Below are 26,138 nucleotides of genomic sequence, written 5' to 3'. Positions count from 1 at the left end.
GGGGTGGGGCTTAGGCTTTGTGCAGCAGGAAGGAGACTCTGAGGGTGGAGCATTAGTCCTGGGAGCCCAAGAGGCTCCCTGGGTGCCCAAGAGGGCAGGGGAAGCACTTGTTGCTCCCTTCCATTCCTTTGCTCTCCTGAGGGTCTCCCCTGTCACTGCTGAACCCCTAATGTGGGTGGGCCCCAGTGGGTGTAGAAACTCCTCCCCTCTCAGAGGCACCTGTCCCCTCAGTCTGGTCTTTACTTTTGCTCCCCCTTCCCTCCCTCCCACTCCCTCAAGACCCACATGGCTGAAGGGGGCCTTGGTGGGCAGAGGGTCAGGCCTGGGATCTCAGCAGGCTCCCTGGGGCCCAAGTGGGTAGGGGAAATGCTGGCTGTGCTCCCTTCTGATCCTCTGCCCTCCCAACAGTCCCCCTTCTTCCCCCTTGGGGCATGGGAGCCCCTCCCCTACCCCAGCTGCCTCTCAGGGGTGCTGGTTCTGCTCCCCACCACCTCTCCCCCTTCTTCCCCACAAATCCTAAGCAGTTGCTTAGGACATCCGAGGGGGTTTTCCTTCAGTCCCTGGATGACTCCTTGAATCCTATTCTAATTTATGGGTTTCTTCGCAGCCTATTGAATGCCCTGAAGTATCAAGTCCCTGAACTGTGTGAGGTGCTGCTGACCGTTTTCCTCTTAATGGTTCCACCCCTAGAGTCCATGTCAGGAATGGCCTGGATTCAAGTCTGGTATAGAGTGTGTCCTGCATTATTTTGGTCTTATCAGCTTCCTCCTTTGCATCAGTTATAATCAGTGCCTTTTCTTCCCCAGAGACTAAGATGTTCAGGAGGGTTTGGACACCCACCCAAGTGGGGAAAGGACTGTGGAATATTCCTCAGACTAAATTGGGCAGGGAGGCCAAATGCCCCTTTGGTGTGTGTCCAGTTCTCCATTTGCTCAGCTACAAGGACCCAAGGACTTTGGACGATTTGGGGGTCCTTTTCTTGTTTTCCCAGTAGGCAAGGTGATTTTCCTGAAATCTGGCAGAAACATTTGTAAAGAGTTTGTGTCTGAGAAGGGATCCCTAGGGATCTGCAGTGGAGGGTAGTGGGGAGAGACCTGTCCAACAGAGACATGTACCCTGCCCCGGGATGGCAAATTGGGATACAACAGACCAACACAAAGGATGTGCTCTAGGATGTGCTCTTGGGTTTTTGATTACAGCCTGAAGGTGGGAATGCACCAGGGGTTCTGGAGGCTGTGCGCATTCACAGTTGCCTACTTACATTTTTTTCAGTCAGCAGGATGCCTAGTGCTCATCTACCCTGCTCTGTGACAGACTTATCCTTTCGTGGAAGTCTTCCAGTGGTAAGTGCCCCAGTGGCCTTTAAAAATGCTCAACGTGTGCCCACATTTGCAGCAAGGGGTTTCAAGAGCATTAGGACAGACAACAGAGACTGAAGCTTCAATCGTATCAAGAACAGACTAGGACGTACAACACACACAGAAAACAAAGAGATGTTCTTACCATGTGGTGGCCTCTCGTCCAGTCTAGTCCCCTTTTGGGGAACCAGTTCAACGAGACAGCCAATTGTTCAATCTCACTCACTAGTAGAGGACTGGCTATATTTAGACAACTATGTAGCTGTATGGATCCCAAGGAGGGGTCCATACAACTTAATTTGGCAAAAAAAGCAGTGTACACATTCAATGTAATCCCTCCAATATTCAAACTGCATTTCTCATGGAAACAGAACAAACAATCCTACCAATTGTATGGAACAACAAAGAACCCTGAATAGCCTAAGTGAGCCTAAGAGAAAAACACAGCTGGAAGCATCTCCCTCCGTGACTTCATACTACACTATGAAGCTATAGTAACTAAAACAGTGTAGTTCTGGCACAAAAACAGGTGTATGGGCCGGAGGAACCGAAACCCATTTGTACGTCATCAGTTAATTCATGACAAAGGAGCCAAGAACACAAGACAGGGAAAGGACAGTCCCCTCAATAAATGGTGCCAAGAAAGCTCTACACCAAACATCAAAGAACACCAGACACTGTCAACACCACACACAAAACTAATATCCACAATTTTCCACATCAAGCCCTTCCTCTGCTGGGTCCTCTGAAAATGGACACCCCCCCCGCCCCCCGCCGCTTAGCAGTAAAGCACACACAGGAGGTTTCTCCCCACCTTTTCCTCACCTTTTCGTCCCATGGTGGTGCCTCCTGGCAGTTCCTGAAGACATCTGGTTCCTGCCTGCATGGACTCAACAGTGTTGTCCCAATGCTGAAACCATGGCGGATCCTGAAGAGACTGAACTTCAATCAGCAGCATGAGAAGCCAAGTTCCTTCACAAGCCAAGTTCATCAGTGGAGCACATATGCACCTCAAGGATCAGCAAGGTGGGCGTACCACCTCCTGCTGGTCAACTGGGAAGTGCAGGCCACAACCTCTCAGTTCAGTGGAGCCCATGCTCCAAGCTGGCAAGCCTGCAGAAACCACTAAATTTGGAAATTCAAACTGAAATGGAGCCAAATATCCCATGACTTCTCCAAAAAGAGTTACAGAATAATTGGAAACCATATGCAATCAAAAGAATGTAGACACAAACTTTACAGCCTACACCAAAACTCACTCAAAATTGTCCACAGACAAATTTAAAATGGAAAACTATAAAAACTGTAGATGAAAACACAGAAGCAAATCTACATTACCTTGGATTTGGTGATGGATTTTAACACAAAACCTCAAAAGCCTATCCACAAAAGAAATAAAATGAACATGGACTTTAAAAATTTAAAACATTAGACTCCATGAAATACCTTATTCAGAAAACCAAAAGACATGCCACAAACTGAAAGAAAAATTATTTGCAACATGATAAAAGATTTGTACTCAAATTACACCAAAAAATCTAGAACAAACCTCCTTAAAAATGGGTGAAGATTAGAACAGACACTGGCCAAAGAAGATTATACAGACAGTAAATAAGCATACAAGAATATGCCCAACATCATATACCATTAGGGAATTACAAATGAAAACAGAGATAGCACTGCACACCTATTAGAATTAATAAACTCCAAAAAAAAGCCACTACTGATTGATGGGAGGTGAACAGGAACTCTCCTCTACTGCTGGTGAAATGCATATACAGCTACTTTAAAAGATATTTTGGAAGTTTTTTCCAAAGCTAAATAAGACTCACCTCAGGATCCAACATCCTGCCTCCAGTATTTAGACAACTGCTTTTCAGAACTATGTCCAAACGCAAACAAGGATGTAATTAAGCACAGCACTTCTACTCATAATGGCTATAAACTTAAAGAAACCAGGATGTTCTTCAGCAGAAGAATGCATAAGCAAATTGGGGTACCTCCATTTCAAGGGGAGTGGAATATGCCACCCCAATATGCCTCTTGGCATAAGGATTATTTTGAGCTGATTATTATTTTTTTTTTAAAAAGAAGACAACATGAGAATCTCTGAAAACCAAGTCAAGATTGCCCTTTTGTGAGGGAAATATATATATTTATAAGGGAAATCTCCATTTGAAAGGTTATCTCCCTTTCCATTACAAGGAATAGGAAGGATGACTAAATCTCAAGAAACTCTACCAATGGAGAAAGCTACTACTTAAATCTGCACAACACCCATACCCTTCCTTTCTTTTGTCTTTAGATGAAGATGGTATTTAAGGTGATGGTTTGGGCCATTTCAGGGCATTACTCAGTGTTCCTGAGTATCTCCCTTGCATATAGGAGGTACATATGTTATTAAACTTCTGATTATTTGTCTCCAGTTCATCTGCCTTTCATTTTTTATGGGGGGTAAGGAGGGGACCTCAATGAAGAACAAAGAAGGGTAGAGGGAAAATTATTTTTCCTTCCATATATACAATGGTATAGCAAAGGAGTGAACCCTCAACCCATGCAAAAACATAGATGAACCTTACATGTATATTGCTAAGCAGAAGAATCCAGTCTGAAGTGCTAAACACTGTATGACCCCATTTATGACATTCGGAAACAGGTAAAACAGACGGTAAACAGGTTATGGGTGGGGGACTTAAATATTCCATACAATACTTCAGTGATGAATACCTGCCACTATGCATTTGTCTAAACCCAGAAACTTTTACAGCCCAACAAATAAATCATAATGTATTCAATTTTAGTTATTTAGCATATGGGAGTGCCACAGGATGCATTACAGAATTTAACAAAAACTGATTTAGTAATGTATGAGAAAACCTCACTGTTGGTAGTGGGACAAAAGGTGCTGACCTTAGTAATTCTGGAAGTAAATGGAATCTCTAGACTAAATGCAAAATGTACTGTACCCAAACAGTGGACTCAAAGTTCTTTCCCTGCAGGCAGGAGCTAAGAATGTTGAAGCCACTGTATCTGTAATCTGGAATGGAACAAGCAATGAATTCAAAAAATGGAAGCCAGGTTTCTAACCATTGGAATAGGAAGCTACAGATAAGCAAAGGGAGAAGGTTACAATATCCATGTAATAATGGATCAGGGTGATGACATCTATATAAATTCATCTTTAGTTTAACATGGATACAGACAGTTCCACATAGAAATCTTTATAATTAGGTGTATATGCACAGGTTGGAATACATGCATATGTATTTCAGTGCGTTATCAGCTGAGTACATTTAGCTTTCAAACGTAAGTTTTTAATACCATCCTCTAATTAAAGGAATCAGGGCTCTTTGAAGAAATGGCTGCTACTAGGACTCAGTAAATATATGAGCCAGGATAATCTTAAAGTATCAAAGTAAAGAAGTACCAGCAGGGGGCTGGGGGGATGGACGACTCACAAGATGTTTTCATTTGACGTAATTCCATGAGACAGTGGAGAAAGCGCTCAACAGTCAAAGCAAGAATGAACTAAGCACCCAAATACTGTACTGTACTGCTGAATTATAACCACAAGTGTAAAAACTATTCAGGTGTCCACACTAGTAAAATGACTACAAACACTTTTTATGAACTGTGTTGAATAGAAATGTGCTATGCAGAAGAATTCCAAATAACTGATGTAGACACACAGCCAGCCAGCCATCGAGGAGGGTAACCCTCTTCTGAAGTGTGGGTTCTTCCTAAATAAGATACACAGCATGGACATGGGAAAAATAACTTCACAGCAGGGAAAACTGACAAACAGGACCTCAGCCACGTGACCAAAGTTAACATGAATGGTGATAAGTTGCCTTGAGAGCCTGTTCCTTTGACCTAAAATGATGAGAACGCACTTGACCTCTGTGATTTGCTTCCTCAAAACCCATAAACCCAGTCTAATCGTGACAGAAAAACACCACGTAAATCCCAACATGGGACAGTCTACAAAATACCTGACGAGTCCTCCTCCACAAAGAACAAGGAGAGTCTGAGAAACTGTCAAAGGCCAGACAGACATGATGACTACATGTTATGTGGTGCCCTGGATGGGATCTGGGACAGAGAAAGGAAAAACAAAGGGAATTAGAATAAAATATGGACTTCAGTTAATATATAAAAAGGTATCAAAATGTGTTCATTCATTGTGACAATTCTGTAGGAAGCTAGAAGGAAGGAAAAATTAAAAGTCAAATAAGAGAAAGCTATTGTATCAAACTGGAAATGTAGAGGAAATGGGTGATTTTGTAATAAAAACACATTAACAAAATGCCCCTAAAATAAGGCAAATACAAACGGACCAATTAGCCACCCAGGGACCCCTTTCCCCTGCTGGTTCTCCTCTCATTACTCTGGGGTTTCCCTCTTCTAGACAGGGAAGGAACAAGAACAGAGATGCCCAGCAGCTCCCCTAAGATCTGACCCCACCCAGTGTTGCCACCTCTGCCCACCATGACCCCCCAGGTGAGGACACCCTGCCAAAGGGAGCCTCAGGGATTATTGGTTCTGATGTGTCAGCAAGGAATTTTTTGATTCCAAGGGACTGGACACACTTACTGACAGGAAATAAGTTAATTTAATAAATTTCTTAATGATAGAAAATAATATACTTGCAAGAGGCAGTTATAGGAGTGGTTTTGAGCCTGGTGAGACAAGCTCACACTCTCACAGTATGACCTGGTCCCTTTCTCTTACTAAGTGACTTTGTGGTGGCCCCATCCACAGGCACAGTCTCTCTGCATCAGGAGCCTTCAGCAACTGCAGGCTAACACCCACTCATGTCCATCCTACTGGGAAGGGTCTCTCCTTCTTTAGGTTCCATGAAAAGTCATGGCTTTAAATACCTTTGCTCTGGCTTAGGTCATGGTCTCATGCTTGAACCCACCAGAGCGCCAAGAGGATGGAACATGGGATTGGCTAGAGGTGGATCATATGTCCATCTTCAAGGCGGGGTGGAACATGGGATCAATCCTCTGCAAATGTGTGGACCGGAAGCAGGCAAGATGTAATTCCCAAAAGCTGAGATGTTGAGAATAGATGCTGGGTTGCGGAAAGCAGCAGATACCACGTTACTGACAGCCTACTGCATAGCTGTGTATCTGAAGCCCAAGGAAGGACGGGATTCACTTAGGGTCAGGGGCTGTGGCCACTCATCCAATCCTGTCCTCCCAGTTTGGCAAGAAGCTCTTCCATTTGCTGAAAAAGCAACTTTGTTGCTGGTGGTAAACTCAGGGTTCCTGGTTTGGGCATCCGGTCCTCACATTTTAAAGACTGGCCAAGAATAGCCTGTGTGCCCTCAGAAGGCACACAGACCTCATTCCTGGCCCTGGGGGGTGGGAGCCATGCCTACCCCTTGGCCACATTACTCACTCACCCACAAGGAACAAATTTGCTCATTTTCCAGTCTCTTCTCTCTATGAAGAGCAGAGACCAACTACTAGAGTTGCAGTAGTTGAAATGAAACAGAGGGAGTCTCATGGATTATTTTATACCATGATAACACAGTTGGTGTCTTTCCAGAGACCACAGGGTATGGGCCAGGGATGCACATATCTCCCCAAGGCCATATGGCCACAACATGAAACTGCCTGCTAGGAGGCCCAGATGCTTCCATACCTTTGATTCTCAATGAACATGAATGTCAATCTTTGTTACAACCAGAAGGTCAAAGAATTTCAGGGCCACAGTCTGTTCACTATTGTCATGACCAGGGCCAAGCTCAACATCTGGAGGGTTATTACTTGTCTTGGCAGGCTAAGAGGCTGTAAGGGAAGAGCTATTTGTCTCAATGACATGGATGCTGGGAACTGAAACATCCCAAGGAACTGTCTCGGCTGCCCAGGTAGTTGTTCAATTACCCAGCAGCACAGTCAGTAACTGGCCACAGGGGGCTTGAGGGGCCAAGGCTGACCTGAGCTGGAAGGCCATGGATGTCTGCCTGGATGCTCAGAGGCCAAGGGCTGTTCTGAGTCCTGTTTCTACACCCATGCAGATGGAACAAAGGACACATCCAGTCCCAGGAGGGCCCCACCAGACCTCAAGAAGGCAGCACCTGGGGGCTGGCAGCTCAATGCACCCACTCCTGTATAAAATCCACACGTCGGGGCTTCCCTGGTGGCGCAGTGGTTGGGAATCCGCCCGCCGATGCAGGGGACACGGGTTCAAGCCCTGGTCTGGGAAGATCTCACATGCTGCGGAGCAACTGAGCCCATGCGCCACAACTACCAAGCCTGCGTTCTAGAGCCCGTGTGCCACAACTACTGAGCCTGCGTGCCATAACTACGGAAGCCCATGTGCCTAGAGCCCATGCTCCACAACAAGAGAAGTCACCACAATGAGAAGCCTGTGCACCGCAACAAAGAGTAGCCCCCGCTCGCTGCAACTAGAGAAAGCCCGTGTGCAGCATCGAAGACCCAACACAGCCAAAAAAAAAAAAAAAAAAAAAAAATCCACACGTGTCTACTGAGTACCCTGCATGTCAGGGCTCTGCTGGACGTGGGGCTGCCCTGACAGAGTGGGGCCTGCATCACCCTTCCCAGGTGGGAGCGTGGAGGGAAACCCTGCATGACCTCTGAGACCCTAAGAACACTTGGCTGAGGTTGAGTTCAGTTTGGAACAGTGAGTGGCCAGAGCAGACATTTCATTCATCTTCTATCAGAGCCCAGAACAGGAGAAGGAGAAAAGCAATGGCCTAGCTCAACCCTGACCCCTAATCCTGACACTGACCCTAACCCTAAACTCTGACCCTGACCCTAAACCCTGACCTAACCTTAGCTCTAGCCTATACCCTAAACCTGTACCTTACCCTAACCCATATTCATACCCATATCCTACCTGTACCCTAATTCTAACCCATACCCTAACACCCATACTCCAACACAGAACCCTAAGGCCAAAGACCCTGAGACCAAAACCATAAACCTTAACCAATAAACAAAACCATAACCATAATCAAACCGTAATGCTTATTAATTAACCATATGCATAAATAAGTCATAACCATAAAAATTAGATCGCAACAGCAAACATAAACCATGACCCAACTTGGCCCCCACACCAGTCTCAGCCCTAATGCTAACCCTCCAAACCACTAACACCAAACCAAATGAATAAAAATCACACAAATACATCATAAAAAAGAAAACAACAGCAGTATACCTTATAAATAGGAATGTAAGAATCCTCCACAAATAAGAGCATGAAACCAACTGAACATGAAACGGATGATGCCACAAGCAAATGTCTCTACACCAGAAAGGTCAGGTTGTTCAACATTAAAACTAAGCAATGTATTAAACCACAATAAAGGTGTGAAGTAAAAACACATGATCATATCAATTATTACAGAAAAAGCTATAATCAAAATCCAGTGCTATTTCATGATACAAACACTCGAGAAAGTAGGAATAAAAGGAAATTTGTTCAATATGGAAAAGAGTAGTATACAAAGCCACAGGAAACATCATGCTCAAGTTAAAGATTTATTCTTGAAATCAGAAACAAGGCCAGGAAGCTGGCCTTCACCACTGTTACTCAATAGTGTACTAGAGGTTCTACCCAGTCTTGAGGAAACAAATAAAAGGCACCCATGTGTCAATGGAAAAATTAAAACTGTGTCTATGCATGGAACACAGACTACATCATCTTATAAATAAAACTTCCTTTATTAACAAAAAATTATTTGAGCTAGTCAACTAATTCAGCAAAATTACAGGAAAACTATCAGGCTCGGAGTCTGACGTGGCTGACTGTAGGGAGCTCCACAACCCATTGGTACCGAACCACTCCCCTCAAAAATGATCCAATTCATGTTCAAACTGACAGGCTCCTGGATTAGAACTCACCTTTAAATGGTAGCAATAAAAAAAGCTTGGTGGGGAGTTGACCTAAACCCAATCCTAACTTGCAAAAGAAGGAAAGCTGAAGTTGAAGGTTTGATGCCATCAATCTTGTGACATATCTTACATGAAAAACATTAGCACACTAGACAAGAAAAGGATTACTGACCAAAACTTAAGGAAAACAGCTAACAGGACTTATGTGAGATTGATTCATTATAAGGAACTGGCTGACTGGCTCATGCAACTGCAGAGGCTAACAAATCTGAAGATCTGTAAGAACGGGCGATCTAGGATTGGTTCAAGATGGCAGAGGAGAAGGACGTGCTCTCACTCCCTCTTGCGAGAGCACCGGAATCACAACTAACTGCTGAACGATCATCGACAGGAAGACACTGGAACTCACCAAAAAAGATACCCCACATCCAAAGACAAAGGAGAAGCCACAATGAGATGGCAGGAGGGGTGCAATCACAATAAAATCAAATCCCATAACTGCTGGGTGGGTGACTCACAAACTGGAGAACACTTATACCACAGAAGTCCACCCACTGGAGTGAAGGTTCTGAGCCCCATGTCACACTTCCCAACCTGGGTCTGGCAACAGGAGGAGGAATTCCTAGAGGATCAGACTTTGAAGGCTATCGGGATTTGATTGCAGGACTTCAACAGGACTGGGGGAAGCAGAGACTCTACTCTTGGAGGGCACACACAAAGTAGTGTGCAGATCGGGACCCAGGGGAAGGAGCAGTGACCCCATAGAGACTGAACCAGACCTACCTGCTAGTGTTGGAGGGTCTCCTGCAGAGTTGGGGGGTGGCTGTGGCTCACCGTGAGGACAAGGACACTGGCAGCAGAAGTTCTGGGAAGTACTCTTTGGCGTGAGTCCTCCCAGAGTCTGCCATTAGCCCCACCAAAGACCCTGGTAAGGCTCCAGTGTTGGGTCACCTCAGGCCAAACAGCCAACAGAGAGGGAACCCAGCCCCATCCATCAGCAGACAAGCAGATTAAAGTTATACTGAGCTCTGCCCACCGAAGTAACACTCAGCTCTACCTACCACCAGTCTCTCCCATCAGGAACGTGCAGAAGCCCCTTAGATAACCTCATCCACCAGAGGGCAAACAGCAGAAGCAAGAAGAATTACAATCCTGAAGACTGTGGACCAAAAACCACATTCACAGAAAGATAGAAAAGATGAAAAGGCAGAGGGCTATGCACCAGATGAAGGAACAAGATAAAACCAGAGAAAAACTAAATGAAGTGGAGATAGGCAAACTTCCAGAAAAAGAATTCAGAATAATGATAGTGGGCTTCCCTGGTGGTGCAGTGGTTGAGAGTCCGCCTGCCAATGCAGGGGACATGGGTTCGTGCCCCGGTTGGGGAAGATCCCACATACCGCCGAGTGGCTGGGCCCGTGAGCCATGGCTGCTGAGCCTGCGCATCCGGAGCCTGTGGTCTGCAACGGGAGAGGCCACAACAGTGAGAAGCTCGCGTACCAAAAAAAAAAAAAAAAAAAAAAAAAAAGAAAGTGAAGACCCGTGTACCAAAAAAAAAAAAAAAAGAAAGAATAATGATAGTGGAGATGATCCAGGACCTCGGAAAAGGAATGGAGGCCAAGAACGAGAAGATGCAAGAAGTGTTTAACAAAGATCTAAGAAGTAAAGAACAAACAAACAGAGAAGAACAACACAGTAACTGAATGAAAAATACACTAGAAGGAATCAATAGCAGAATAACTGAGGCAGAAGAACAGATAAGTGACCTGGAAGACAGAATGGTGGAACACACTGCAACAACACTGCTGCAGAACAGAATAAAGAAAAAAGAATGAAAAGAAATGAAGACAGCTTAAGAGACCTATGGGACATTAAATGCAACAACATTTGCGTTATAGGGGTCCCTGTAGGGTAGGAGAAGAGAGAGAGAAAGGACCTGAAAAATATTTGAAGAGATTATAGTCGAAAACTTCCCTAACATGGGAAAGGAAATAGTTAATCAAGTCCAGGAAGTGGACAGTCCCAGGCAGGATAAACCTAAGGAGAAACACGCAGAGACACAGAGTAATCAAACTGGCAAAAATTAAAGAAAAATTATTGAAAGCAACAAGGGAAAAATGACGAATAACATAGAAGCGAACTCCCATAAGGTTAACAGCTGATTTCTTAGCAGAAATGCTACAAGCCAGAAGAGAGTGGCATGACATATGTAAAGTGATGAAAGGGAAGAACCTACAACCAAGATTACTCTACCCAGCAAGGATCTCATTCAGATTTGATGGAGAAATCAAAAGCTTTACAGACAAGCAAAAGCTAAGGGAATTCACCACCACCAAACCGGCTCTAAAACAAATGCTAGAGGAACTTCTCTAAGTTGGAAACAAAAGAGATGAAAAGGACCTACAAAAACAGACCCATAACAATTAAGAAAATGGTAACAGGAACATACATATCGATAATTACCTTAAACGTAAATGGATTAAATGCTCCAACCAAAAGACACAGGCTTGCTGAATGGATACAAAAACAAGACCCATATATATGTTGTCCACAAGAGACTCACTTCAGACCTAGGGACACAGTCAGACTGAAAGTGAGGGGATGGAAAAAGATATTCCATGCAAATCAAAAGAAAGGTGGAGTAGCAATACTCATATCAGATAAAATAGACTTTAAAATAAAGAATGTTACAAGAGACAAGGACGGACACTACATAATGATCAAGGGATCAACCTAAGAAGATATAACAGTTATAAATATATATGCACCCAACATAGGAGAACCTCAATACATAAGGCAACAGCTAACAGCTATAAAAGGGGAAATCAACAGTAACTTAATAACAGTGGGGGACTTTTAACACCTCACTTACACCAATGGACAGATCATCCAAACAGAAAATTAATAAGGAAACACAAGCTTTAAATGACACAATAGACCAGATAGATTTCATGGATATTTATAGGACCTTCCATCCAAAAACAGCAGATTACACTTTTTTCTCAAGTGCGTACAGAACATTCTCCAGGATAGGTCACATCTTGGGTCACAAATCAAACCTCAGTAAATTTAAGAAAACTGAAATCATATCAAGCATCTTTTCTGACCACAACTCTATGAGATTAGAAACCAATTACAGGGAAAAAAACATAAAATACACAAGTACGTGGAGGCTAAACAATATGTTACTAAATGCCAAGAGATCACTGAAGAAATCAGAGGAAATCAAAAGATACCTAGAGACAAATGACAATGAAAACATGAGGATCCAAAACCTATGGAATGCAGCAAAAGCAGTTCTAAGAGGGAATTTTATAGCAATACAAGCCTACCTTAAGAAATAAGAAAAATTTCAAATAAACAATCTAAACTTGGACCTAAAGGAACTAGAGAAAGAAGAACAAACAAAACCCAAAGTTAGCAGAAGGAAAGAAATCATAAAGATCAGAGCAGAAATAAATGAAATAGAAAAAAGAAAACAAAAGCAAAGATGAATAAAACTAAAAGCTCGTTCTTTGAGAAGATAAACAAAATTGATAAACCATTAGCCAGCCTCATCAAGAAAAAGAGGGAGAGGACTCAAATCAATAAAATTAGAAATGAAAAAGGAGAAGTTACAACAGACACTGCATAAATACAAAGCATCCTAAGAGACTACTACAAGCAACTCTATGCCAATAAAATGGACAACCTGGAAGAAATGGACAAATTCTTAGAAAAGTATAACCTTCCAAGACTGAACCAGGAAGAAATAGGAAATATGAAGAGGCAAATCACAAGTAATGAAATTGAAACTGTGATTAAAAATCTTCCAACAGGGCTTCCCTGGTGGCGCAGCGGTTGAGAGTCCACCTGCCGATGCAGGGGAAATGGGTTCGTGCCCCGGTCCGGAAAGATCCCACATGCCGCGGAGCGGCTGAGCAGTAAGCCATGGCTGCTGAGCCTGTGCGTCTGGAGCCTGTGCTCCGCAACGGGAGAGGCCACAACAGTGAGAGGCCCATGTACCACAAAAAAAAAAAAAAAAAAAAAATCTTCCAACAAACAAAAGTCCAGAACCAGATGGCTTCACAGGTGAATTCTATGAAACATTTAGAGATGAGCTAACACCCATCCTTCTCAAACTCTTTCAAAAAAATTGCAGAGGAAGTAGCACTCCCAAACTCATTCTCTGAGGCCACCATCACCCTGATACCAAAACCAGACAAAGATGCTACAAAAAAAAGAAAATTACAGACCAATATCACTGGTGAATACAGATGCAAAAATCCTGAACAAGATACTAGCAAACAGAATCCAACAACACATTAAAAGGATCATACACCATGATCAAGTGGGATTTATCCCAGGGATGCAAGGATTCTTCAATATACGCAAATCAATCAATGTGATACACCATATTAACAAATTGAAGAAGAAAAACCATATGATCCTCTCAATAGATGCAGAAAAAGCTTTTGACAAAATTCAACACCCATTTATGATAAAAACTCTCCAGAAAGTGGGCACAGAGGGAACCTACCTCAACATAATAAAGGCCATATATGACAAACCCACAGCAAACGTCATTCTCAATGGTGAAAAACTGAAAGCACTTCCTCTAAGATCAGGAACAAGACAAGGATGTCCACTCTCACCACTATTATTCAACATAGTTTTGAAAGTCCTAACCACGGCAATCAGAGAAGAAAAAGAAATAAAAGGAATACAAACTGGAAAAGAAGAAGTAAAACTGTCACTGTTTGCAGATGACATGATACTATACGTAGAGAATCCTAAAGATGCCACCAGAAAACTATTAGAGCTAATCAATGAATTCGGTAAAGTTGCAGGATACAAAATTAATGCACAGAAATCTCTTGCATTGCTATACACTAATGATGAAAAATCTGAAAGAGAAATTAAGGTGAATTCTATCAAACACTCCCATTTACCACTGCAACAAAAAGAATAAAATATCTAGGAAAAAACCTACCTAGGGAGACAAAAGACCTCTATGCAGAAAACGCTAAGACAGTGATGAAAGAAATTAAAGATGATACAAACAGATGGAGAGATATACCATGTTCTTGGATTGGAAGAATCAATATTGTGAAAATGACTATACTACCCAAAGCAATCTACAGATTGAATGCAATCCCTATCAAATTACCAATGGAATTTTTTTTTTTTTTTTTTTTTTTGCAGTACACGGGCCTCTCACCATCATGGCCTCTCTCGTTGCAGAGCGCAGGCTCAGCGGCCATGGCTCACGGGCCCAGCTGCTCTGCAGCATGTGGGATCCTCCCGGACTGGGGCACGAATCTGTGTCCCCTGCATAGGCAGGCAGACTCTCAACCACTGCGCCACCAGGGAAACCCCAAGCAATGGCATTTTTTACAGAACTAGAACAAAAAATCTTAAAATTTGTATGGAGACACAAAAGACCCCAAATAGCCAAAGTGGTCTTGAGGGAAAAAAAACAGCTGGAGGAATCAGACTCCCTGACTTCAGACTATACTACAAAGCTACAGTAATTAAGACAACATGGTACTGGCACAAAAACAGAAATACAGATCAGTGGAACAGGATAGAAAGCCCAGAGATAAAACCATGCACCTATGGTCAACTAATCTATGACAAAGGAGGCAAGGATATACAATGGGGAAAAGACAGCCTCTTCAATAAGTGGTGCTAGGAAAACTGGACAACTACATGTAAAAGAATGAAATTAGAACACCCCCCTTCACCATACACAAAAAAAACCTCAAAATGGATTAGAGACCTAAATGTAAGACCGGACACTATAAAACTCTTAGAGGAAAACATAGAACACTCTTTGACATAAATCAAAGCAAGATATTCTTTGATCCACCTCCTGGAGTAATGGAAATAAAAACAAAAATAAACAAATAGGACCTCATGAAACTTAAAACCTTCTGCAAAGCAAAGGAAACTACAAACAAGACGAAAAGACAACCCTCAGAATGGGACAAAATATTTGCAAATGAATCATCAGACAAAGGATTAATCTCCAAAATATATAAACAGCTCATGCAGCTCAATATTAAAAAAACAAATAACCCAATCTATGGGCAGAAGACCTAAATAGACATTTCTCCTAAGAGGACATACAGATGGCCAAGAAGCACATGAAAAGCTGCTCAACATCACTACTTATTAGAGAAATGCAAATCAAAACTACAATGAGGTATCACCTCACATCAGTTAGAATGGGCATCATCAGAAAATGTACAAAACAACAAATGCTGGAGAGGGTGTGGACAAGAGGGAACCCTCTTGCACTGCTGGTGGGAATGTAAATTGATACAGCCACTATGGAGAACAGCATGGAGGTTCCTTAAAAAACTAAAAATAGAATTACCATATGACCCTGCAATCCCACTACTGGGCATGTACCCAGAGAAAACCATAATTCAAAAAGACACATGCACCCCAATGTTCATTGCAGCACTGTTTACAATAGCCAGGTCATGGAAACAACCTAAATGTCCATCGACAGATGAATGGATAAAGAAGATGTGGTACATATATACAATGGAATATTACTCAGCCATAAAAAGTAATGAAATTGGGTCATTTGTAGAGACGTGAATGAATCTAGAGACTGTCATACAGAGTGAAGTAAGAATCAGAATGAGAAAAACAAATATCGCATATTAACGCATATATGTGGAACCTAGAAAAATGGTATGGATGAACTGGTTTGCAGGGCAGAAACTGAGACACAGATGTAGAGAACAAACTTATGGACACCAAGGGGGGAAAGCAGCAGCGGGTGGTGGTGTGATGAATTGGGAGATTGGGATTGACATGTATACACTGATGTGTTTAAAATGGATGACTAATAAGAACCTGCTGTATAAAAAAATAAATAAAATTCAAAAAAAGAAACGTATCGAAACTGTGATTAAAAATCTTCCAACAAGCAAAAGCCCAGGACCAGATGGCTTCACAGGCGAATTCTATCAAACATTTAGAGAAGAGCTATCACCTATCCTTCTCAAACTCTTCCAAAATATAGCAGAGGGAGGAACACTCCCCAACTCATTCTACGAGGCCACCATCACCCTGATACCAAAACCAGACAAGGATGTCACAAAGAAAGAACACTACAGGCCAATATCACTGATGAACAGAGATGCAAAAATCCTCAACAAAATACTAGCAAACAGAATCCAACAGCACATTAAACGGATCATACACCATGATCAAGTCGGGTTTATTCCAGGAATGCAAGGATTCTTCAATATACGCAAATCAATCAACGTGATACACCATATTAACAAATTGAAGGAGAAAAACCATATGATCATCTCAGTAGATGCAGAGAAAGCTTTTGATAAAATTCAACACCCATTTATGAAAAAACCCTGCAGAAAGCAGGCATAGAGGGAACTTTCCTCAACATAATAAAGGCCATATATGACAAACCCACAGCCAACATCGTCCTCAATGGTGAAAAACTGAAAGCATTTCCACTAAGATCAGGAACAAGACAAGGTTGCTCACTCTCACCACTCTTATTCAACATAGTTTTGGAAGTTTTAGCCACAGCAATCAGAGAAGAAAAGGAAATAAAAGGAATCCAAATCGGAAAAGAAGAAGTAAAGCTGTCACTCTTTGCAGATGACATGATACTATACATAGGGAATCCTAAAGATGCTACCAGAAAACTACTAGAGCTAATCAATGAATTTGGTAAAGTAGCAGGATACAAAATTAATGCATAGAAATCTCTGGCATTCCTAACACTAAGGATGAAAAATCTGAAAGTGAAATCAAGAAAACACTCCCATTTACCACTGCAACAGAAAGAATAAAATATCTAGGAATAAACCTACCTAAGGAGACAAAAGACCTGTATGCAGAAAATTATAAGACACTGATGAAAGAAATTAAAGATGATACAAATAGATGGAGAGATATACCACGTACTTGGATTGGAAGAATCAACATTGTGAAAATGACTCTACTACCCAAAGCAATCTACAGATTCAATGCAATCCCTATCAAACTACCACTGGCATTTTTCACAGAACTAGGACAAAAAATTTCACAATTTGTACGGAAACACAAAAGACCCCGAATAGCCAAAGCAATCTTGAGAACGAAAAACGGAGCTGGAGGAATCAGGCTTCCTGACTTCAGACTATACTACAAAGCTACAGTGATCAAGACAGTATGGTACTGGCACAAAAACAGAAAGATAGATCAATGGAACAGGATAGAAAGCCCAGAGATAAACCCATGCACATATGGTCACCTTATCTTTGATAAACGAGGCAGGAATGTACAGTGGAGAAAGGACATCCTCTTCAATAAGTGGTGCTGGAAAAACTGGACAGCTACATGTAAAAGTATGAGATTAGATCACTCCCTAACACCATACACAAAAATAAGCTCAAAATGGATTGAAGACCTAAATGTAAGGCCAGAACTATCAAACTCTTAGAGGAAAACATAGGCAGGACACTCTGACATAAATCACAGCAAGGTCCTTTTTGACCCAGCTCCTAGGAAATGGAAATAAAAACAAAAATAAACAAATGGGACCTAATGAAACTTCAAAGCTTTTGCACAGCAAAGGAAACCATAAACAAGACCAAAAGACAACCCTCAGAATGGGAGAAAATATTTGCAAATGAAGCAACTGACAAAGGATTCATCTCCAAAATTTATAAGCAGCTCATGCAGCTTAATAACAAAAAAACAAACAACCCAATCCAAAAATGGGCAGAAGACCTAAATAGACATTTCTCCAAAGAAGATATACACACTGCAACAAACACATGAAAGAATGCTCAACATTACTAATCATTAGAGAAATGCAAATCAAAACTACAATGAGATACCATCTCACACCAGTCAGAATGGCCATCATCAAAAACTCTAGAAACAATAAATGCTGGAGAGGGTGTGGAGAAAAGGGAACACACTTGCACTGCTGGTGGGAATGTAAATTGATACAGCCACTGTGGAGAACAGTGTGGAGGTTCCTTTAAAAACTACAAATAGAACTACCATATGGCCCAGCAATCCCATTACTGGGCATATACCCTGAGAAAACCACAATTCAAAAAGAGTCATGTACCAAAATGTTCATTGCAGCTCTATTTACAATAGCCAGAAGATAGAAACAACCTAAGTGTCCATCATCGGATGAATGGATAAAGAAGATGTGGCACATATATACAATGGAATATTACTCAGCCATAAAAAGAAACGAAATTGAGCTATTTGTAATGAGGTGGATAGACCTAGAGTCTTTCATACAGAGTGAAGTAAGTCAGAAAGAGAGAGACAAATACCGTATGCTAACACATATATATGGAATTTAAGAAAAAAAAATGTCATGAAAAACCTAGGGGTGAAACAGGAATAAAGACACAGACTTACTAGAGAATGGACTTGAGGCTATGGGGAGGGGGAAGGGTAAACTGTGACATAGCGAGAGAGAGGCATGGACATATATACACTACCAAACGTAAGGTAGATAGCCTAGTGGGAAGCAGCCGCATAGCACAGGGAGATCAGCTCAGTGCTTTGTGACCGCCTGGAGGGGTGGGATAGGGAGGGTGGGAGGGAGGGAGACGCAAGCGGGAAGAGATATGGGAACATATGTATATATATAACTGATTCATTTTGTTGTGAAGCTGAAACTAACATACCATTGTAAAGCAATTATACTCCAATAAAGATGTTAAAATGAAAAAGAAAATGTATCAATTCATGAAAATCTATCTTATATGTATACACTAGCAATAATCTGAAAAAATTATGAAAAGAATTCCATTTTAAATGTCAACATTAATATTTAGGAATATATTTAATCAAGATACAAGACTTGTTTTTATGTATGTAGAGTTGTATGTTCAAAATTACTGGAAAGTAAATTACTTTTCAAAACACCATGTGAATACCATGCCAGAAAAGCAGAGAAAACATCAAACTTCATATAGAGGCCAGCCTTACCCAGATCCAGTTCACCCAAAGTCCACACGTAATTTAGAGGCACTGTGGGAAGATTATATTAGGAGCCACTTTCTTCCGTGTTGTGGATGACCTGGATGTGGTAGAAAGAGTTGGGTTTTTGAATTCCAATTTTACACATCATTCCACCAACAAATTACTAGAAATAATGCATTCAGTAAAGTAACAAAATCAATACACAAAAATCAGTTGCATTTCTAAACACTAACAATGAACCATCAGAAAGAGGGAAAAAACCCCTATTTACAGTTTCATCAAAAAGAATGGAATGGTATTCATTTAAATTTATGAATAAATTTAACCAAGGACGTGAAAGACCTGCACATGGAAAACTTTTATGATACTGATGAAGAAATTGAAAAAGAACACAAATAAAGGGAAAGATACCCTGTTCTCATGCAATGGAAGAATTAACGTTATTAAGATTTCCATTCTACCCAAAGCAATGTACATAGTGAATGCAATCCCTACCAAATTTCAATGGTACTTTTTACAGAAACAGAGCAAATCATCCTAATATTTGTATGGAACCACAAAGGACCCCAATTAGCCAAAGCGATCCTCAGAAAGGAGAACAGGCATCTCGCTCCTTGACCTCACACTACAGCAGGAAGCCACAGTCACCAAAAGTGTGGACTTGGCACAGAAACAGGCACGTGGGCAAAAGGAACAGAACAGAGGGCCCAGAATTAAACCCACGTGGATGGGGTCAGTTAATTTATGACAAACGGGCCAAGGACACACCAAGGGGAAGGACAGTCCCCACAATAAGCAGTGCTGGGAAAAATGGACACCACATAAGTCATGCCGGTTACACTGCCCACAAAACTGACGAAAACCCAGTTTTCAACATGAAGCCCTTCCTGGGTTGTATGAAGATGGACCGCCTCTCAGCAGTCAGTCGCACATAGGAAATTCTCCCCACTTTTCCTCACTGTTTTCTCACCTTTTCCTCCCGGTCGTAAGGAAACTCAGCTCCAGTCTGCATGGACGCAGTCCTGTGTTGTTCTGAAGCTGAACCCCAGCGAGCCCTAAGGAGACTGAGCTCCTGTTGGCAGAGACGCTGTCAGCGAGGCATCCCAGGCCCAAGCGGGTGCCTGAGGCAACAGAATTCCTTTCAGGCGCGCAGAGCCAAGTCCCAGGTGGAATGCGCATGCGCCGTGGGTCAGCGAGGTGGGCTTGGCCCCCCTGTGGACAGTCCCGGAACTGCAGGCCGCGCCTCACTCACAGTTCACTGGTGACAGCGCTCCCTGCAGGCAGAACTGCTGAATCCATTAAACTGTGGAAATTCAAACTGAAATAGAGATAGCACTCCACAACTTTCTTAAAAATAGTTAAGGAACAATTAATTGGAAACCGCATGGAATGAAATGAATGTAGATGCAAACTTACACAAAATTCACTCAAAATTATTCATAGAAAAATTTTAAATACAAAACTATTCAAAATTATAGAAGAAAACACAGAAGAAAATTGACAGGAGCTTGGGTTTGGTCATGTAGATCATGAGCTCCAAGTTTTAACAAAAAACACAAAAAGCCAATCCACAAAGAAGGAATATCATGGACTTTGTAAAATTAAAGATTTCTACTCTGTGAAAGGCCTTATTCAGAAAATCAGAAGACAAGCCACAGACTGAGAAAAATATTTGTAAACACATATCTAACAAAGGATTTGTTTCAAAATATACAAAGAACTCTAACACAAACCCCATTAAAAATAGGGAAAGCTCTGAATAAACACCTGATCAAAGAATTACACAGATAGTACACAAAACCAGGCCCATGACCAGGGGCAGAGAAACAATGGTCCAGCTCAAGTCCCTAAGTCATGTGTGACCCTAGACTAGTCCTGTCCTTCCTGGAGGCCTCAGAGAGATGGAGAGGGAGGAAGGGAAAGAGGGCCAGTTATGCTTAAACCTAACTCTAACCCTGAACACTCTCGCCACTTTCGTTCCAAGGTCTAGGAAGTCCTAGCCATACTAATTAGATGAGAAAAAGAAATAAAAGGAATCTAATGGCAGAGAAAAAAGTAAAACTGTCACTGTTTGTAGATGACATGGTACTCTATAGAACAGCCTGAAGAAGACACCCCAAAACAGATAGGACCCATTGGAAAATTCAGTTAAGTTGCAGGATAGAAAATTAATCTACAGAAATCGGCTGCATTTCTATACACTCACAACAAACTATCAGAATGAGAAATTAAGAAAACAACTCCACTGACAATAACATTAACAAAAATAAAATACCTAAGGGTTACATCTAAACCAGGTAGTAAAAGACCTGTACTCAGAAAACTGGAAGACCTTTATGAAAGAAATTGAAGACCACACAAACAAATGGGAAAATATGCTGTGCTAATGGATTTGAACAATTCTTATCGTTAAAATGATTCCACACCTCACGGCAATCTAGAGATTCAATACCATTCCTATCCTATCAAAATACCAATGGGATTATTTGGAGAGCTAAAACAAAGAATTCTAAAATGTGTATGGAAACACAAAAGAACCTGAAAAGTCAATACAATCTTAAGAGAAGCACAAATCTGGATATGTTACACTCCCTGATTTCAAACTATACTACAAACCTAGAATCATCAGAACAATATGGTATTGGCACCAAAGAAACACATAGATCCATGGAACAGAACTAAGAGCACAGAAATAAACCCACACATTATGGTCAGTTCATCTATGACAGAGGAGGTGAGAATATACAATGGGGAAAAGATAGCCTCTTCGATAACTGTGTTGGGAAAACTGGACAGCTACATGCACGAGAATCAAACTGGAATCCTTACTCATACATCTATAAAAACCTTAAAATGAATCAAATACTTCAATGTAAGACCTGAAGCCATAAAACTCCTAGAAGAAAACATATGCAGTATGCTCTTTGACATCAGTCTTAGCAATATTTTGGGGATCTGTCTCCTTAAGCAAGGGTAACAAAAGCAAAAGAAGCCAATGGGACTCCATCCAACTGAAAAGCTTTTCAACGGCAAAGGAAACCATCCACAAAATGAAAAGGCGGCTTACTGAATGTGAGACAATATTTGCAAACAATATATCTGGTAAGGGGTTCATATCCAAAATGGACCAAAAACTCACACAATTCAACCTCCAAAAAAAAAAACCAATTAAAAAATTGGCAGAAGATCAAGCATTTTCCCAAAGAATATATACAGATGGGCAACAGACACATGAAAGGATAAACAATATCACTTATCATCATGGAAATGCACACCCAAACCACAATGAGGTTATTACCTCACACCTGAAAGAATGGCTATCAACCAAAAGACAACAAATAACAAGTACTGGCAAAGATGTGGAGAAAAGGAAACACTCATGCATTTTTTTTTTTTTTTTTTTTTACCCTCATGCATTTTGTTGGGAATGTTCATTGGTATAGCCACTATGGAAAACAGTATGGAGGTTCCTCAAAAAATTAAAAGTAGCACTACCATATGATGCAGGAATTAATTATACCAGGCCACCACTCTGATTCCACCCAGGTAACCCTATGTCCCCTCCTTGTATGTGTGGACGTCGGGGTTTTATGTGGAGTGGGTCTACTTCAAGCAAGAGCAGGTCAGAAGCCTGGTGAGCTGGTCATATCCACACTCCAGGTCAAAGCTGGCTGGGTGGGATGTGGAGAGCTGGGGCAGCGCCCTTTTGCCCGAGGTTTATCCCAAGCCCTCTAGAGGCATCTCTTTCCTCCCAGGTGGATATCTGAGCAGGTGGATATCTGAGCAGACACGGGTCTGTGCCTGATCTGGAAGCCGAAGGTCTAGCAGGCAGGAGAAGCAGCGATAAGATAAAGGCCTGGCAGGGCTCTGATACATCCGGGCCAGGCTGGCTGCTGGTCACTGTCATTGCAGAGCCCCACCCCACAGAGCCACGAGGAGCTTGTTGATGGCGACACTTAATCCATCTCCCCAAGTGAGGGGCCACTGCACCACACTGCCAACGAGGGCCAACGCAGCATCCTGGTGAGTGTGTCCATGGAGGGTTCTCCAGAACCAGGGCCCAGAGATGAATGGGAAAGGCCTCCTGCCCGCATACCACCCAAGCCATTCTCCAGGGTCCCTTCCTGGGCTTATGTGCAGCTCAGCACATCCAGCTCTGACCTGGAACACTATGTCAACCTTCCCCTGAGTCAGCTGGAGGACCTGGAGCCCACCAAGGCAGAGACCAAAGGTGGGAAGGCCGGGGGTGGCTGCATGTGAGTGTGTGGGAGGGGTGAGTTCTGGGCCACACAGGGAGGAGTACCCAGAGGCTGGTGTTGGGCCAGGAGCAAAGACTGGCCCCAAACCACCCATCTGGTGGACTGCAGTCTGAGAAGTTCCTGGGCTGGGCCTTCTCTGGAAGGTTCTGGGAAGATTTCTGTCCTTGGAAAAGGACATGGAAAGGCAGGCATGTGGGTAATCTTTTCTTCTCTCACAGCTCCAGCCAGAGACCCAGAGCCAGGTCAAAATTCACCACCCCTGCAGGGAGAGCATGCACCAGCTCTTGCAGGAGACCTAAAGCCATTTCAGAAACCACCACACACCCAGGCAGAGCTGGCTCTGCAACCACCACTGCTGTCAACTCCCGATCTACACCATCAACCCACTCCCCCACCCAAAATTTACTTTCCTTCCCCTGTAGTTGTTTGCGTTTGTGTGGTTTGTAATTTTATTTTTTTTCCCCACATTTATGGCATCCCGTCCTTTATGTTTTACGTGTGAAATAATAAAATTTAAACTTTTTCTATTTTAAATTGTGAAATTAAGTATTCACAACGCTGTGCAAATATCACCACTGAATAGTTTCAAACTATTTAATTCCCCCCAAATAACACCCTGTATCCAAAGCACGCACTCCCCATTCCTCCCTCCCCCAGCCTCTCACAACCCCTAATCCTCTTCCTTTACCTGTTTCTTTACCTATTCTAGATGTTTCCTATAAATGAAACTATACAAAAGGTGACTTTTTGTGTCTGCCCACATATTTTAAGAGGGGACTGGTGAATTTTTATTTTTTTAAAATTTGAAATAGCATTTTTGTTATTTGAAAGGGAAATCCAGATGGATTAAAGATGAGAGGTATAAAACGAAGCCCTTTTAGTAAATATATGCAGAATCTCGGGGTAGACACTCTTCTAAGTGTGACACCTAAGCCAGAAGATAGGAGGGAAATGCTTAGCTCCTCCTGTGGCATTAGTCTAAAACCATGGATTTTTACGACCCAACAAGTAAGTAACATATTCAAATATAGTTATTTATGATATGGGAGTGTCATAGGGTAGAACAGAGAATGTGAAAAATAATCTGATTTAGAAATGTATGAAAAAAACTCAACTGTTATTGGGCAAAAGGTACTTGACCTAGTTAGCTACAGAAAAGAATGGAATCTGTAGAACAAAGGCAAACTGTGCCATACCTAAATACTGGACTCTGTAAGTTCTTTCCATGGTGTTAGTGGCTAACAGTACTGAAACTACTATATCTGTACTAAGCTGGAACGGAGCAAGCAATAAATTCAATGAATGACAAATGTTGGAAGCCAGGTTTCTTACCGTTGGAGTGGAAAGTTACAGATAAGCAAAGGCAGATGGTTACAATACTCATGTAATAATGGACAGATTACATTTCCTCAACTTTAAAAAATTTTGTGCATCAGAAGGTGCTATCAGGGCTTCCCTGGTGGCGCAGTGGTTGAGAGTCCGCCTGCCGATGCAGGGGACACGGGTTCGTGCCCCAGTCCGGGAGGGTTCCACATGCCGCGGAGCAGCTGCGCCCGTGGGCCATGGCTGCTGAGCCTGCGCGTCCGGAGCCTGTTGCTCCGCAACGGGAGAGGCCACAACAGTGAGAGGCCCACGTACCGCAAAAAAAGAAAAAAAAAAAAGGTGCTATCAGAAAGTGAAAACACAGCCCACAGAACTGAAGAAAATATGTGCACATGATATATCTGACAGGAGTCTCCTTCAGAATACATCAAGAACTTTTACAAATCATCCACAAAAAGACAACCCAAATTTTAAAATGCAAAAGGACTTGAACACACCTTTCTCCAGACAAGAAACATAGATGGTCAACAAGCACATAAAAAGATGTGTACGAAGATAGAAAGAAACCCACAAGATGGAATTATGTCAGAGGAAAGCAGCAGCAAATAGAAAGAGCTCTCAATAGCCGAAGCAGGAATGAATTGAGCAGCCAAATACTGCACTGCTGGATTATGACCAAAAGCTTAAAATAACTTTCTGGGTGGGGTGTCCACGCTGGTAAAAAGAAATGATTAGATAGTGTTTTGTTGTTTTTTAATGAGTACCACTGAATAGAAATCTCCTACGTTTAAGTATTCCAAATAGCTGATGTAGATATTCAGCCACTCATTAAGGAGGTGGGGCTAACTCCCGCTCCTGAAGTGTGAGTGCCGCATAGTGACTTCATCCTGAAGAAGACGCAAAGTACGGACTTGGGGAAAAAGTAACTTCACAGTGGGGAAAATATGACAAAAACTACCTCAGCCAGGAGGGCAAAGTTAACATGAACAGTGTTGCTTTGATGTATGTTCCTATGATATAAAGTAAGGAGAAAGCACTTTACCTCTGTGATATGCTTCTTTAAAACCCATGACCCCATTCTAATCGCAAGAAAAACATCAAGTAAATCCCAATGCAGAAGAGTCTACAAAGTAGCTGACTAGTCCTCCTCAACACTGCCTAGGTCACTGAGAGAAGGACAGTGTGAGAAAATGTCCAAGCCAGAAAGATCCTAAAGTGACATGATGACTCAATGCCATGTGAGACCTTGGATGGGATCCTAGGACAGAAAAAAGGGAGAACGAAGGGAACCCGAATAAAATATGGATTTTAGTTAGTAGTAAGGTATCCATATTTGTTCATTAACTGTGACAATTCTGTAG

General features: G+C 42.1%; 2 long non-coding RNA genes across 3 annotated transcripts in view; one reads left to right on the top strand and one right to left on the bottom strand.

Moving 5' to 3' along the window:
- On the top strand, positions 1 to 24,907 carry LOC113632492 (uncharacterized). The gene is made up of 3 exons (XR_003437833.1): positions 1 to 1,343; positions 22,967 to 23,426; positions 23,673 to 24,907. It is a non-coding gene; the product is annotated as an uncharacterized LOC113632492 (long non-coding RNA).
- Positions 1 to 26,138, bottom strand: part of LOC113632491 (uncharacterized) — a 30,388-nt gene that overhangs the window by 706 nt on the left and 3,544 nt on the right. For both annotated transcript variants that reach the window (XR_003437832.1, XR_003437831.1), the window contains 3 exons: positions 20,166 to 20,481; positions 19,202 to 19,292; positions 2,184 to 5,450 (listed from right to left, as the gene is read on the bottom strand). This is a non-coding gene — a long non-coding RNA (uncharacterized LOC113632491). The remainder of the gene's footprint in view (positions 1 to 2,183; positions 5,451 to 19,201; positions 19,293 to 20,165; positions 20,482 to 26,138) is intronic.

This window comes from Aethalodelphis obliquidens, unplaced genomic scaffold (genome assembly GCF_003676395.1).
Source record: "Aethalodelphis obliquidens isolate GAN/ISIS:26980383/991018 unplaced genomic scaffold, ASM367639v1 scaffold37, whole genome shotgun sequence".
Taxonomy (NCBI): domain Eukaryota; kingdom Metazoa; phylum Chordata; class Mammalia; order Artiodactyla; family Delphinidae; genus Aethalodelphis; species Aethalodelphis obliquidens.
This window is presented reverse-complemented; position numbering and strand designations above follow the sequence as displayed.